The sequence below is a fragment of the Acomys russatus genome, chromosome 32, assembly GCF_903995435.1.
Source record: "Acomys russatus chromosome 32, mAcoRus1.1, whole genome shotgun sequence".
NCBI lineage: Eukaryota > Metazoa > Chordata > Mammalia > Rodentia > Muridae > Acomys > Acomys russatus.
The window spans coordinates 42,364,663-42,381,802 of NC_067168.1; the positions used below are offsets into that span (position 1 = coordinate 42,364,663).

The 17,140-nt window shown below is 45.0% G+C and overlaps 1 protein-coding gene across 11 annotated transcripts in view; it reads right to left on the reverse strand.

The window, feature by feature from the left end:
• The window catches only part of Rbms3 (RNA binding motif single stranded interacting protein 3), a 998,257-nt gene that overhangs the window by 353,783 nt on the left and 627,334 nt on the right, over positions 1-17,140 (reverse strand). The gene's annotated exons all lie outside the window — the stretch shown is intronic.

Sequence of the window (17,140 nt, forward strand, 5' to 3'; positions counted from 1 at the left end):
ACATGACATTTGTTCAGGAAAATTCATTATTTATGCCATAAACACCGGCTGTAATAACTATGTTACACAAGTAATTTCCCCCTTATGTGTTGAGGTGATGAAGGTTGTGCGAGGTGTGTCTTCCAGACAGCAGGGAAGCTGTGTGCTTGGAATGCAGCTCTTCAGTGTGGCCTTGCTTTATGGTGTGTGACCACCAAGCAAGAAAACCACTGTGGGATGGGGGTGTGCCACAGTGCTGAACATGCCACTAGTGTGCAGTGTGAGCCTTGAGTCATCCTCAGAGCCAGAAAAAAAAAGAAAGAAAGAAAAAGGAAAAAAAGAAGGAGGTCAGGGAGGGGGATGCGAGAGGGAGGAACAGAAACCCCAGCTTGAGCAATATGCTGAGTGACTTAGCCTCTGCTGTTCCTCACTCTCCTCATTCCGCCCCCTTACCTTTCTCCCCTGAAATTCTCTCTTTTTCCGCCCCTCTGTCTCCTTACTCTTTCTCTCCCTCCCTCCCTCTTCCCAGTCTGCCTCCCTCTTCTGTCTTCTCTTCATTCTTCTCGTGTGTGTGTGTGTGTGTGTGTGTGTGTGTGTGTGTGTGTGTGTGTGTAGGAAAGAGGGGTGGTGGTGACGGCGAGGGTGCTCCTGGAGGCACCAGATTCCTTGGAACTGGAGTTACAGACCACCGTGAGCCATGGTGTGGGTTCTGAGAATAGAACTCAGGTCCTCTGCAAGAGCAGCCAATGCTTTTAACCTCTGAGCCATCGTCTCTCCAGCAGCCCATAGAGTGATTTTTAAAGAAATCAATATATGCACACACATAATGGTAAGACCAAAATGTATATCAAAATATGAATTCATAACAAGAATCTCTTGTTGCCTGCTTGCATAAACGTGAAAGAAATAGGGGCATGCAATTATCATCTATGCATGCTTAGTCTTCTGATTTAAGTAAACATTGTGTTACCATTCATGATAATAAAACATTCAATAGTTAATGCTTCATTTTATAAAAGATTTATTATTTACACATAAAGGTGTGTGCATGTGTATGTGTGTGTCTGTGTGTGTTTGTGTGTGTGTGTGTGTGTGTGTGTGTGTGTGTGTGTGCGCACATGAGTACAGTGCCTACGGAGGCCAGAAGAAGGCAATAGATTCCTTGTCAGTAGAGGAGGAGGCTGTGAACTGGCTTCTCTGGGTGCTGGGAATAAACTCCAATCTCCTCCAAGAGCACTGAGTGCTCTTAATCACCCAGTATCTCTCCTGTGCCCAACTGCTTCGTCTTATGTCTTTTTCCACTGCTGTGGTAGAACACCATGACCACAGCATCTCACCAATGAAAGCCTTTAAGTTAGCATCTGTTTCAGATGGTCAGAGCCCATGACCAACCTGGGAGGAGCAAGGTAGCAGACAGGCAGACATGGTTCTGGTGCAGTAGCTGAGAGCCCACATCTGAAGCACAAGCAGGAGGCAGTGAAAGCTAGCTAGAAATGGCACAGGCTACTGAAACCTCAACCTCCACCCTCAGGGACACACCTTACCTGACAATGCCACATCTCCTAATCCTCCCCCAAACTGTTCCACCAATTGGGGACCAGATATTTTTAATATATGAGTCCCCATTCAAACCACCTCTTGCTCCTTTAATAAGATAAGGGTTCTTCTCAGCTATGTCCTCACCACACCCCTATTACATAGAGCTGCAATCATATATTTCCTTCTCAAAGGAGGAAATGGGAAAGTTGAGAGGGGGCAAGTTCTTCAGGCCACACAGCTGGTGCTGAAACTCAGGCTGAAACGCCTGGCCTCACATTGTTCAGTACTCTCTGCTGTGTGTACATCTAGGGGACGAGACTTGTGTTCAAATACACTCAGGAAATATCTGAATGTACCACACACATGAGACCTATTGACAACGGTCACCTCTGAGGACAGATAAGAAATGCATATTCATCTTGTGACTCATCTACTCACCAACTTTCAATTTGACACAGAGTCTCTTGTATCCCAAGCTAGCCTCAAGCTTTCTATGGAACTAAGGGCTTCCGTGAACTTCTGATTCTCCTGCCTCTATTCTGGTCCTAGATTTTACTTTCCCCTACGCTGTGATAAAAACCTCATAACCAAAAGCAATTAAGGGAGGAAAATTTATTTGCCTTATATCTCTGGGTCTTGTGAGAGAAGTCAGGCTAGTTATTCAAGGCAGGAGCCTGGAGGCAGGAGCTGATACAGAGGCCATGGAGGATGCTGCTTACTGGCTTGCTTTCCATGGCTTGCTCAGCTGCTTTCTTATACTATCCTGGGCCACATGCCCATGGCTGGCACCAACCACAGTAACCTGGGGCCTACCACCTCAGTCAACAATCAAGACTAATCCTCCCCAAGACACGGCCACAAGGCCAATTTGAACTGGGCAACCCTTAAACTGAGACTCTTCTGCTCACCTGATGCTTGGTTGCATCCAGTTGGCAATAAAATTAACCAGGGCAACATACTGCTGTTGAAATTACAAGAGATCAAACCCAGGCCTTTGAGCAAGCTAAGCAAACGCTCTATCAGGCTAGAGGCTAAACACACTCTATGAAATATGTCTTAATGGACAAAGTATGCAACAACTACTCTGGGTTTCTACTCTGAAATATCAACCACAAACTCTGTCTGTCTGTCTGTCTGTCTGTCTGTGTCTCTCTGTCTCTGTGTCTGTCTGTCTGTCTGTCTGTCTGTCTCTCTCTCTCTCTCTCTCTCTCTCTCTCTCTCTCTCTCTCTGTGTGTGTGTGTGTGTGTGTGTGTGTGTGTGTATCTGAGACAGGGTCTCCATATATCTCTGGTTTTTCTGGCATGTACTAAGAAGACAAAAGCTGCCTTGAATTCACAGAAATTCTCCTGTCTCAGACTTGCAAGTGCTGGGATTAAATCTGAGTGCTACCACACCTGGCCATCAAAGGCAGAACCTTAAAGCTGTTTATGAGTATGGGCCCTCCTGACTTCTGGCTTTTTGTTATTCAAATACTAACATGAATTACACATTTGTAAAAGTTCTCTGATTCACTCAAACTTTAAGCGTTTCCAGTGAATAAAATTAACCTTTTATCACTTTGTCTGAAGTCTTACACATCAGGGTAGCCACACAGAGCGCCATCATCACATCTCCCTGGCACACTTGCTCATTGCATCACAGTTCACTGAGCCATACGCACTGAGTGCCAACAGCCTGCTGCTGCCCCTTAACCAAGGCCTCTGAGTCACTCTGGAACGGTTTCTAGAAGGATGGGCTCCGCATGGTGTGTTTTACCAAAGAAAACACAGATTTGAAGAACATGTTTTTGAAATCAGTATGTTACTACCTGGACCATATTCCATCTCACAGGATTTTTGTTACATGGCCCTGACAATTCACATCTCCAGTTACTTCAATCATATTAAAAGAGTTAAAGTTCAAACATAGTCAAATACATCACTGTACTACATTTAGGCTTCTAAAAATAAAACATATCACACATGCACCCACAGAGAGACAGACACACACACTCACACACTTACACACATACACATAGAGAGACAGACACACACACTCACACACTTTCACATACACACAGAGACAGACAGCATACTCACACACTCACACACACAGACTCTCTCTGTCTCTGCCTCTGTCTCTCACACACACACACACACACACACACACACACACACACACACACACACTGTGCATTATCATCAATGGATGGACCTCACTACTCAAGAAACAAAATGCATCTGCATCAAAGACATGCCATACAATTCCAACTAAGCCCATCAAAAACTAAGGCATTTTCCCAAGGACAGACAAACAGGAAAACAAATGGGTAGATACATTAGTAATTATAAATGTGTAAAGTTATGCATGCAGGGCTGGGACATAGCTAAGGGGATAAAAGTCTTGAACACAAGCACCAGGACCTGAGTTTGAACCTCCAGAACCAATGTGTATCCAGCTATGGCAGCACATTTCTATAATTTACAGAATCTACAGCAGTGTGTGAGGCACAGACAGAGAACTCCCAGAAGCTCTTGGTCCAGCAAGCCCACCATATGCAGTGGGAAACAAACAGACTGCATTGCAAAGAGGGTGGAAGGTGGCGACTGTCACTTGAGGATGTTCTTGGACCTCCACATGCATGCTGGAGCGTATGGGTAGGTATTGATTCTGAAAGTGTACGGAAGGCCAACACTATGAAAATACAAAGTAAAGCGACAATGTCACCACATTTTAAATCTCACAACAGGACACCTGTAGCAGGTGAGGAAGGCTCATAGAAGGCACCCTGAGGGTGGCACTGTCCCTCAAAGTGGCCCTGGACGCAGACATCTGAAAACGGGGCATTGTGTTACTTTGTTAGGGATGACGGTGAGAACAGTTATGCATAAGTGTAGATGTGAGAAAAAGCAGACTGCCGTGTGCGGTTCATTTCTCATGTGCATTTAGCCTTCCATTATCTCACGCCTGTTTTCCAGCTGATGTTTATGCATGAGGCTGCCATACTCTTAGACCAGACATGTATTAATGACAGGGTCCCCGTTTATCTCTATCCTCTGTCCACGGGGCTCTATAGCCCATACCTGGGCGTTTGTTCTCAGATAATGGAAATCAATCACTGACACATACCCAGAATAGAGATCAAAAAATAAACCCTTATAGAATTGCTGTTGATTTAAAGTAAAATTAAGTTGTCTTTTTAAAATTTTACTTTTTTACTTATTCTCTGAAGCTTTTCATAACGTATACTGTGTACCTTGACTGTATTCCACCCCTTACTCTCCAACTCCAACTCAACGCAGGACCCTCCCTCACACCTTCCTCCCAACTCTTTTTATTCTTAACCTGTTAGGCCCCTTAACAGTTTTATTTGTATATTTATTTAGTGTGTAGGAGTGTATGTGTGTGCACTATAGTGTGTATGTGAGAGCAACTTTTAGGGGCGTCAGAGCATCTATCATGTGAGTTCTGGGGACCAAACTCAGGTCATCAGGCTTGGTGAAAGCATCTTTATCTACTGAGCCATCTTTTAAAAATAAAATATCTATTTATTTTATTTGTGTGGATATTTTGTCACATGCATGCCTGGTGCCTTCAGTGGCCAGTTCCAAGGGAACTGACATTGCAGATGGCTGTGAGCTGCGAAGTGGGTGCTGGGAATTGAACCCAGGCCCTCTGGAAGAGCAGCCAGTGCTCCTAACCACTGAACCATCTCTCCAGCCCCCTCACTGAGCCATCCCTCCAGGCCAAGTTTATTATTTGTTTAAGTTAATATTTCTATCAACAAGAGCTAAGCCAAATTTCTGTGGCTTGCAAACCACTGCAATAGACATAGGTCACGTGAAAAGAGATAATAAACGGTTCCAAAACAAAGCTCTGTGCCTTATGTCAAGGTAAGCTGCAAAAAACAATCCTTTGCATTCTAGATTCAACAACCCCGCCCCCTTTTGTGCTTAGATCCTTTTATAGTATCAGGTTGGAATCGAACCTCCACATTCCACATAGACACTACTTGTAAATGTTTCACAGTTCACTACCCAAATCCCTGACTTTAAAGGAACATGCAGCTCGGTCCATTTGTATAGACCTTGGTCTATGTTACCTGCTGCATCTGTGACCTTTCTCACTGCTGTGACCAAAACCATGTGGCAAAATCAGCCTAAGGGAAAAGGGTTGAAGTTTGGCTCATGGTTTGAAGGGACACAGTCCATCCTGTTGGGAAAGGCACAGCAGGAATGTGAGGTGGGTGGTCACAGTGCAGCTGTCACCAGGAAGCAGAGACACGTGAATACTAGTGATGGGCTAGGTTTATTTTATCCTTTTTATTCAGTCCAGGATCCCAGCCCAGGAATGCTATCACCACATTTACTCATCCCAGTTCATTTAATCCAACTAAGTAGCCCCGTATAAACATGCCGAGAGGTCTGCCCCCTATGTCATTTGAGATCCCATTAAGTTGAGAATCAATATTATCCACCATCCCTACTGAAAACAAATAGTTGCCACATAGTCACAGAGGTACAGATGAACTCTCTGCTTCCTAGTGTTTAGGGAGAACAGTGCAGACTTCGCACCTCAAAGCACCAGTTGGCCTCTGTATGGCTACTTTGGTTAACATACTGAAATACAACCTGCTGGAAAACAGGATGAGATGGTATCCTCCTCCAAAGTGTCCTCAGACTCTAGCTGTCTTGACTTCAGGAGCCTTAGGGTCTTGTGGCCCTCCAGTCACTCAGATAGGATTCTGCAGCTCCTTGCTTGGGCTCTGTCAGGAATGCTGCCATAGCAGCAAGTGCAACAACACCGTGGCTCTGGCCTGCTTGTACAGACCAAGGCTAGACCAGTACCGCACTATGTTTGAGCTGAAGATGAAGGCCACATCCCAGAGTACTCTTGTGAGTGAGGGGAGATGGGAATCACACTTTCTGAGCCTCCATTCAGAAACGCTTACAGCAACTTGACCAAACTTGGTTTTGTCTTTTAAAACTAATAATAAAAATGAGGCTTGCCTTTTATGTGTCTGTTTACCTTTATTTCGTTTTTCTGATCATTCATTTTTATGGTTACTTCAGAGAAGCACTGGCCCATGACAGATTGGAAATAAAAATGGAATCGTGTAACACTAAGTCTGAGGACGCAAGCACTACAGGGAGTGTGGCCCAGGAGCTGCCCCAGTTTCCTTCCGCTGCTGGGATAAAGTCCCCTAACAGAATACAGCATTGGGGAAGGCGTGGCGGGGGGGGGGGAGGTTTCATGTTAGCCGACAAGGCCAGGGAATAGCTTACCTCACAGCAGGGAAATCAAGATGGGAAAGGCTCAGGACAGCTAGTCACATCACAGTCACAGCCACAGGCAAGAGCAGGAGACAATGGTGAGTAAACGGATGCCTCCTGCTCAGGGTTCCTTCCGTGTTCTCACGTCTTTGTGGACACAGCCCTTATGAAATGGTGCTATCTACTGTGGGCAGGCTCTTCCCTTAGCAATTAAGGTAATCAAGACAATCACCCACAGGCCCACCCGGTCTGGACTGTCCCTCATTAAGACTCTCTTCCCAGGGGATTCTAGATTACAACTGATTATTAAGGGAGGATGGGAAGGAAACAGGAAGAAAACACGGCAAGTGCCGTTAGCATAAAAGATGAACGCTCTCTATTTTATACTGCTCTACCTAACTCCAAACAAGGAGTTTAAAGAGACACACACACACACATACACACACACACACATACACACACACACACACACTATACACACACTATCTGTTTGGGGTGTGAACGTAGCACTGCAGCGCACTCTTGGTAAATGCCTCCATCTGTATTTCTTGCACCTGACCACATTCTCTACCCCAACCCCAGGCGATTCTTGTGGTTTTTAACACATAAAGAAAGCATACATGTTAAGTGGAGCCTGCCAGTGTATAAGCATATCCTACCGCTGTCTACCTCAACAACAGCATGACAGTCAAAAATCCAGGTGCAGAGATTTCTCTGTGAAATCAGATAGTCCTGACTTTTCATCAGGAAATAAGTTAGAATCGATGGACATTCATTATTCAGCAGCCCACTGCAGTTTACACTTGGTATGAGCTCAGTAGGGTTAGTTGATAGGACGTTCGCATGGTTCATTTTACCCAATTTGTCAAGATACCACTACAAAAAAAAATTTTTTTTTGACTTAGTTTAAAGTTTAACCTGGATTTGAGTCGTGGTGACATGAGTGCAAACACATCACTAACTGGCTGAAGTAAATGACGAGGTATTTGGAGACAAAATGAAAGGATGCTTGACATGGAAAGACTGAGAAAAGGCTCAGACAGTGTGGGGTCTTGAAGAGAATGGCCCCTCTAGGCTCCTATATTTGAATTTTTGGTATCCAGTTGGTGGACAGTGTAGGAAGGATTAGAAAGTCTGGCCTTGTTGGAGGTGTGGCTTCGTTGGAGGCGTGGCCTTATTGGCGGTGTGAACTCTCTGGAGGGGTAGCCTCTCTAGAGGGGAGGCCTTGTTGGAGGTGTAGTTCTGTTGGAGGCGTGGCCTTATTGGAGGCGTGGCCTTATTGGAGGCGTGGCCTCTCTGGAGGGGTGGCCTTGTTGGAGGGGTGGCCTTGAAGGAGTTCTAACAATGTGTGTGGTCTTTGAAGTTGCAAAAGCCCATGTTAGGCAAAGGTTTGATCTCTCTGTTTGCAACTTGAAGGTGAGATATGAGCTGGTGTTCCAGTACCATGCCTGCCTGCCCACCTTCCTGCCGCCACGCTTCCTGCCAGGATCATGGACTCAGAAACGGTAAGCAAGCCTCCGATGAAATGCTTGCCTTTATAAGCTTCCTTAGTCACGGTGTCGCTTTATAGCAATAGAAGAGCAACTAGCACAGACAGGAACTAATCCACTATAAAGCAAAGAGCAAAACCGAACTAAGAAGGGGCTGGGGTTCCTGGCTCTGCACTTGTGTGGGCGCACAGCGAGTTGCACTCTGGGCTGCAGAGTGAGACCTTCTGTCAAAGTCAAGAAGGGCTGGAGAGCAGGCTCAGTGTGTAAGAGTGCTTGCTGCTTGCAGAGGACCCAAGCTCAGAGCCAAGCACCCATGTCAGGTGGTTCACAAACTCCCTGTAACTCTAGCTCCATGGGATCCAAGGGCATTTCTGGTTTGAGGGTACTGTACACACAGGGCACAAGACAAGGATCACTGCCTTGGGTAAGTTACACACAAACACACACACACATATGCACAAAAACACACACACATACACACACAAGCAAGCACACTCACATATGCACACACTCACACACATATGCACACATTCACATACTTGTGGTCTGTTCCATATAACTTACATTTTTTTAATTAAAACCAGTAGCAATGAATGACCATCATTGAATAAAAGACTAAAGTTTATGAGCAACATATTCAAAATTATTATTATTTTATTTTTAAGACAGTCTCAAACTGCAGCCAAGGCCTTGAATTTGCAGCAACCACCCAGCCTAAGCTTCTAGACCACTATAATTGCAAGTGTGTCCCACCACATCCAACTTTCATCTTATTTATTTATTATTTATTAAGACAGGGTTTCGTTCCTTAGATAAGGCTGCTCTTTGTAGCCCAGGCTGGCCTTAGACTCAGATGACTATCTTGCCTCAAGCTTACTGCCAGACTTCCCGGCATGTGTTAGCATGCTCAGCTAGTTGCTATAAACTTCAGTTTGTTTTCTCATACACTTACTTATTTGTTTGTTGGCTGTATCGGTTTGTGTATGAATGTGTAGTGTAAATGATGTGGGTCCTGGGGACTGATCTCAGGTCCTCAGGCCTGGTAGCAAGGTAGCAAGGACCATTACCTGATGGGTCATCTTGCCTGCCCAACAAACTTCACTTTTAAATAGATTTGATAGAAAGTTTAGGCAAATAACTTCTTAAAAACCCAGAAGTTAAAAAAAATATTAACTTTCCAAACAGAAATCAAAACCATAAAAATTTAAGTTTCCTTTTAGTAAAGGTATTTGATAGAAAAAAATGTTAACACACACACACACACACACACACACACACACACACACAGAGGTCCTGTGCCATTCTCAAATTTGCATTTCCAAATCCAGTCAGCCAATGTGATAGTTTTAGGAGGCGGGGCCTTTTGAGTGGTCAGGAGGGCAGAGGGGTCACCAGCACATTTATAGCTGTGGGGAGGAGCATGGGGACTGTTTAACTTCCACTGAGTAAGATGATGGCTAGAAGACTGCTACAGACCAGGAAGGCTGCCGCTGTTCTTAGCAAACTGCAGTAACAGATGCCACCTAATCCAAGGAACCACGCTACGTCTGCTCGAACACAATGGAGCCAATGGAGTGATGCTTTGAAAGCCAAATCCCCACGAATGGGCTGCCATTCATATATTTTGACTCACAGACACCAACTGTAATAAATTGACACGACAAATTGCCAATTTGGGAATGTACCGACCAAGCAATTCTGGAATCCATGGAGGCGTTTGGCATTTTCCAACACCTCCAACTTAACGGTGCTAATAGACTATGTTGAGTCAAGCTGGGATACAACAAACACAACAGCTTTCTCTTTTTCCAGGCTATTTTGTTTATTAATGTTTTGTGTGTGGGCAGCTCATCTTCTGCCGTTTGTTGTGAGACACGTTCTTCCTTCGACTCATGTGTTTGTAATGTTTTCCTAATTGAAAGAAAAGGCAGCATTGATATATCTTCTCACACGGTTGGCCTTTCCAACATTAGCATTGGCAGCATCAGCTTTAGAAGGTCGAGAAGAAGAAAGTATGGTTAAGCAACAGCAGAGGAGCTGGTGCAGAGGAGCCCAGGGACAGATGGCAACCTTCATCCTGGCAGCTGGTACTTCTCATGTCCACCTATGCCAGCTTGTGATTTTCTATCGCATATATAAAGTGCAGTCATGTGTTTTGCTTATAAGCTTGCCCCTGCTTATTATAAGAAATTATACATGACAGATTCTCCTGGATGCTCCGGAGAGTCTGAGGAGAAAGTCACATGATAAAATAAACCATGGCTGATGCCAGCTCTGATCTGCAAACCTATGCATTACTACGTTCCATTTGCTCGTCTGTTAAACTCAAACACATGTGTAAAGGCACAAGAGTAAATCTACTGGTGTGCCAGGGATAACGCCTGCGCAATGAGTGTCCTGGAAGACAATCATGATTGTATTCGTTTCTTTTTGTTTCGCTTCTGACAGAAAGCAATGTAATGAAGGAGGGGTTGGTTTATGGCTGAAGGAGAGGTGGCCCATAGTGGTGGGGAAAGGCACGATAGCAGAAATGTGAGACGGCTAGTTACCTTCCTTTCAAGTAAGGGAGCAGAAAATGGACAGGAAGTGGGGCTGGGCACAACACCTCAAAGTCCAATCCCAGGGTCTGCTCTACCCAGAGAGGACCCACGTTTTAACATGGCACATCCTTCTGAAACAGCGCCACAAGCCAGAGGCCAAGTGTTCTGTGTATGAGCCTGCTGGGGACACTTCCCACTCAAACCACAACAAGAACCCATGCAGGCCGCTGTAAGCCTTGATGTGAATGACGCTACAAACAACACATTCTTTACTGACAGTGGCAGGTGCACGGGAAGGCAGTGCTGTGACACCATGAAGTGTCTAAGTGAAAGGCAGGAGTGGGAGAAGACAGCCACGCTCAGCGAATTCACCACTGGCACTGAAACATCAGAGGCAACATGTAACCCCACCACAGAGGTGCGGGACTCGCTTACAAAAGAAAAGCCGAAGCCTATGAAAACTGAGTTTCACCGAACCCAGGATTAAAGACAGAATATGCCAGGGATCCCAAAACAAATGTCCCAAATGCCTAGCCATCAGCAAGGGACAGGAGCCAAGCCTAACCACTGGGGACCATGCAACAGCCAGTGTCTACACTGACTCAGCTTCTGAGTGGGTACCGTAGCATCTTTGACATGGGAGGGACATTTTAGCAGTATTGGTGCTAAGTTATAAATCCTTATAACACCAGGAATGGGCACCCCAAACATGGCCTGCCATATCCATGCAATAAATGGGACTAAGGGCATGTTAAAAAAAAAAAAAGGCTCAGAAAAAAGCTGTTGTCCCTGCTCACAGAATTGAACTGCCAAGGCCAGATTTGATCTAGTACCTGTGGTTTATTCTCTCTGATTCATTGATTGTGGAACCATGGCCTAACACCCTCCATTTCTACCCTTTCCAAACTCTTCCTTGCTCGTGTTTTCTGAACCCTCTCTCAGCACCATTTCTGTTTTTCACAAGGTCCTCAGGAGCAAAGGCGTTTCCCTAACCTGTGCTGAAACCTGGGTTTGTCAATATGGAAAAAAGGGACAGGTTCACCTTGCTGTGCAGCCTATAGAATTCAATGGGACTCCTACAGAATGGCACAGTCTCACCCAACAGAGACTGGGACCAGCCTGGAGCTGAGACAGGAGCAGCCTGTATTAAAGCTGTGCACCTTCACAAGGCCATCTGACCTGTTCTTCCCTCTGTGCCAATGCCAAGGGCAACAAAATATCTGTGGTACTTTCATTTTATTCTTCAACATAAACATTTAATCTCCACACAGCATACTGTTTAAGCCGAAACTCACTGGCAGAAGGAATATTAAGTAAGAGTAAACAAACTTACAAAACCACAAACATGTAAACACTGCACTTAAAATATTTAGAGAAGGCACAGACCCGTAGAGTAGTGACGATGCGTGAATGGCATCACAGGACTGGTTTTTTTCTTTTGTCTAGAACATGCTGGCATAGCTGATATGCCAAAGGGCATCTCAGAACACATAGGGCTAATTTGTCATCATTTCTTATACCTTGGGAAAAAAGACAGACGGATAAACGCCAGCCAGTTTCCACTTCTCTAGAGGTCTACTCCGAAGGAATGCTAATTGCCACTAACTGCGAAGACCCACCCAGGGAGATAAAGTAAAGAGTAAAGGAACTGGGCTATTTCCTGGGGGGGGGGGGCGGGAATCTAACATCCAGAGTTAATTATCTGGAAACATCTACACTTCTGGCTTCAGAATTCTAATTGAAAGACTTTTTAGTGATCAAACATTTAATATGTGGACCCAATTGTAGGTCCTACAGCTTAAGAACTATTTTTCCAACTGCTTTCATTTTTTTTTTTTTTTACTTCAGCAATTACTTCACTGCTCAGCCTCTGAAGCAACTGGCCTGTTCAGAGTCTCACCGGTGTGAAAATTGCATTTTGTTTTTTCTCAACAGTGAAATTGCATGTAGGAAGAAGAATTTAGAATAAGTTCCTTTGTGATTCGTTGTAAGTAAATGTTTGCTTTTGTATATATAGATGCATGGGGTCACATAACACTTCTCAGGAGAGAAAGGTTGCAAGAGGCCAGAGTTTAGGGAGCCTTGTTCTAACCTGGAGGAGCAGCAGTGACCCAGTCATGTCTGCACAGCAGCTACACTGCAAATCCTGAATTCCAGGAAAACATGGGTAGTCCTAGGTGAATGCAAAGGAAAGGACACATGACCTACACTGAGCCATCAGCACGATTTCCATGGGGACTGCCACTGAAACAGGAGTCCGAGGGACACAGGGAGATAACTCGTGCAAGAAGATGGCGAGGCAGGGAAGGGAAGCAATGTCTAAAGGCACACGGCCCTAGGCAGTCCCAATTCTCCCCATACAGGAGTGCCAGAAGCCGTGGGTAATAAGCTACTTAACAGCAACGGTGCAACAGGCTAGGGCTGCAGAGATGGTACAGTGGTTAGTGCATGCGCTGCTCTTGCAGGGGACCCAGGTTCAGTCGCCACAGCCATGCTAGGTGACTCCACCTGAGACTCCAGCTCCAGGGGATCTGAACCCCTCTTCTGACCTCTGCAGGCACCACGCTCATGTGCACATATCCACACATGGACACGAATTTTAAAAATCAGGTAAGTCTTTAAAAAAAAAAATCGCAGCAGCTTAACTGGCCATATTGATGCGCAATTATAGGATACTAGAAAGGATAGCAGCATGCGCCATCTCTCGCTTAAAACTGAAAGGTATTAGTTATCCACAGCATAGAAATCTTAAATGGAGATAATATCACAAGAAAATGGTGCACATAGGACTGACTGAGGCAGGGCGGGGGAGGGGGTGGTCAGCTGGACAAGTGTTTTCTGAGGAGACCTGAGAGCCAAGCTTCAGAGTCCCAGTGCTGGATGTGGCAGCATGCATCTGTAAATAGCAGCTCTGGGAGGCAGAGGGGCTGAAGCAGGGGATTGCTGATACTGGCCTGCAAGTGAAAATGACTCAGTGAGCTTCAGGTTCAGTAAGGGATCCTACCTCAAAATAATGGTGATGACAGTAATGATGATTTATATATATATATATATTTGTTATTATTGTTATTATTATTATTATTATTATTATTAATTATTATTATTATAAAGAATGGGGGAAACATCCAATGTCAACCCCTGGCTTCCATATTCACTCAGGTACACATAGGTACACACACATGCACTCACAAATGTATATAGATACATCTGCCACACACCTGTATATATACAAAGAGAATTTCTAAAATAATAGTGTGAAAAATACAAATATCTTTTTGCTGTAAAGAATTTTGGTGCCTTTAAGATCTTGCTTTTCTGCTCTCCAACAACATCTATGCTGGTTAAGTCCTTCAATTAGAGAACCAGGAAGCTTAGCACAGAGTTCGAGCCATAAAGTCTCACCACTGTACTGTGCTAACAGTCCCTGTGAGAGCTGCAGCCCATCCGCACCATATGTAGGGAGGGAGGGGTTGCTAACTTCCTAGATATTATCAGCCATGAGCCGGCTTTCTATGTCCCAGCAAAACCTTAGGGGAAAAATCTTTAATCCCTAGACCCTTTCTGAGCACAGCCCACAGTTTCTTCCAGCTCAGACACCTTCACAGTCTCAGTCTGCAGCGCTCTTGTCCGACACACCTGGCCAAGGCCAAGGAAGTTGACGTGGTGCCCCGAAATGTGTGGTTATAAATCCTAGCAGTATACTGCAGTCCAGGGCGATTAAGCTGACGGGGTTGGGTAACTCCACAACAGAGTGGCCGCGAGTGAACCGAGCCACCAGGAAAGCCTCCAGTGACAGGGACTTCAGAACGGGTCCCAGAGGGTGGCATCCTCCTCCAGGCACAGTCTGAGAGCTGTTGTGATTTACTGTCCCAATTCACAAGGCATCCATAAATGGAAAGGTGGCTAAAAGTCTAAGTTGGTTAGGTGGCCAGCCACTCTCAGCCTTCTAACCACTGAGGGAGTTATGCAGCTGCAGGACCCTCAACTCTGTTTTCCATGTGAATTTGTTTACACAGTAAAACATGTAAACAGAGTAGGAGGGCAGTCTGTTTTCTTAATAACGTAAGAGTTAGCAGGGAAATTTTATTAAAATAAACAGCTGTCTGTTAAGTGTCTGATGGGCGAGTATAAAGAACTGAGATGAATTCCCAGCATCCACATGAAAAAATAGGTTAGGCATGGAGGCATTCATTTGTCATCCCAGTGCTGGGGAGGCAGAGACAGCAGGGTCTCTGCAGTTAGCTGTCCTGATTGTACAGCTTAAGAGGTAAGTGTTTGTCTGGTATGGCAGACAACACACCTTGTCTCAAATAGAAAGAAAGAAAGAAAGAAAGAAAGAAAGAAAGAAAGAAAGAAAGAAAGAAAGAAAGGGGAAGAGGGGAAGAGAAGGAGGGAAGAAGAGAGAGAGAGAGAGAGGGAGAAAGAAAGAGAGTAGGGAGGAGGAGGGGAAGGAGTTGGGGTAGAAGGAAGGGGGTAGGAGAAGGCTGAAGCAGGAGCGGAAGGATAAAGAAAGATGAACAATATCTAAGGACAGATACCCTAAGGTTGTTCTCTGGTCCCTGCATGCGTGCACACACATCTGCATGCGTGCACACACATCTGCATGCGTGCACACACATCTGCATGCATACTCTCACACAGACATATGCATACGCAAATAGGAATAAAATAAACATGTGCAAAAAGAATTCACTGCTTGACTCTATCACTCACCATAGAAGACTTCTAGAATGTTCCTGAGCCCCTCTCTCTTCCTCCCCACCCCTCTCTCCCTCTCTGTCTGAACATGGAGACTGTTTGACAAGCATGCACCTTTAAATTAATACCTTTCACTTAATCCCAGACACCATTTTAAAGTCTGTTTCCATGAACTACAGGAGTCTACAGGAAGACAGGTCCCCAAATTCATTCCTTCAAATGTGCAATAAGCAATTTTGTGGTCAGCCCTTGCATGGTTTATAGTCATTAGTCTATTCTCCGCAGCCATCAAGAAGCACCTCAAAGGTATAAAAAAGTGCTGATATTTGTTTCCCTTCTATCAGCCACATTTCCCCCTGGCATGGTTGGTTACTTTACTTAAAATTTAACTATTTTTCATTGTCTACATAGCTGTAGATGTGTGTCTGAATGACACACCAACTGTCACATGAAACACCCACCCTCTGGCCACGACCACACCCCATTCCCTCCTCCGTTTATAACTTGACCTGTGTGTATTGGAGCAAAGGTTTTTCCATGCTTCTTCAAGCAGCTGATTTGCTCTTTGAGCTATCTGTTCTTCCAAAGTGGCACTGCTACGGAATTCACTTCTTATGGCATATAGTTTTTTTTTGTTTTGTTTTGTTTTGTTTTTGTTCTGCATTTCACTTTGTTAACATGGTGTGTCTGTGCACCGTCTTACTGAACTTACATGTAATCCGTCCCTCTCCTAGTTCCTCTAGCACACCTTGCACCCTGAGAGTTGATCATGACCAGGGTTTCATGTCCCCAAGGTTACATAGCCTCCACCAAACAGCTCCACCAGTTGGGGGACTCAAGACCAAATGCATGAGCCTGTGGGCGGCATGTATCCTCACAGAACACTTTCTTCTGGAAGTCAGGTACAGGGAGGATGAGAAAACAATGGATTTTGTTGTGTAAAATAATCACTAAGTGGTGCAGAGAGAGAGCTCTGGCTGGTAAACATTTACAATGGGAGCATGAGGACCTAAGTTTGGCCCCCCCCCCCCCCCGCAGACACGGCTCTGCATATTTATAATCCCAGCCCTGGGGATGAGGAGAGTACCGGGTCCCTGGACCTCTCTGTTCCAACAGCCCAGTTGAATCCTTGTGCTCCAGGCTCAAATAGAGACTTGGTCTCAAAAAAGCAAGGGAGGATATTTGTGAAGGACACTGGATGTTGACCTCTGGCACATGCGGGCACACACACACTCACACACACACACACATACACACGCATGCACACACAAACTCACACACAAACCCATAATATAGCAATGAGCCATAAAAATCCTATGTTTCAAATGGCAAACACTTGTCTCCTTTTGGAAAACTGAGGTCTATAAGCCTTGGTCCTTTATCTCCAGCTATTACCATTTCTTCCTGTATTCATTTGCAGTTCTTTGGGAAGCTCTTTCCCCAGGCATCTATGAGGCTAGAGCCTGGGTTGATGATGCTTTGAATGTCTTTTGCACTAATGACGCAGTACTTGGGGAGGAAGGTTAAAATACAGGCTTCTGCATGCTATATTCAACATGAAATACTTCCCCACACATCGAACTGAACTCTTGCTTCTTATGAGAGTGTATCCTTGTAAAGCACTTGGATTTTGGATAGGAA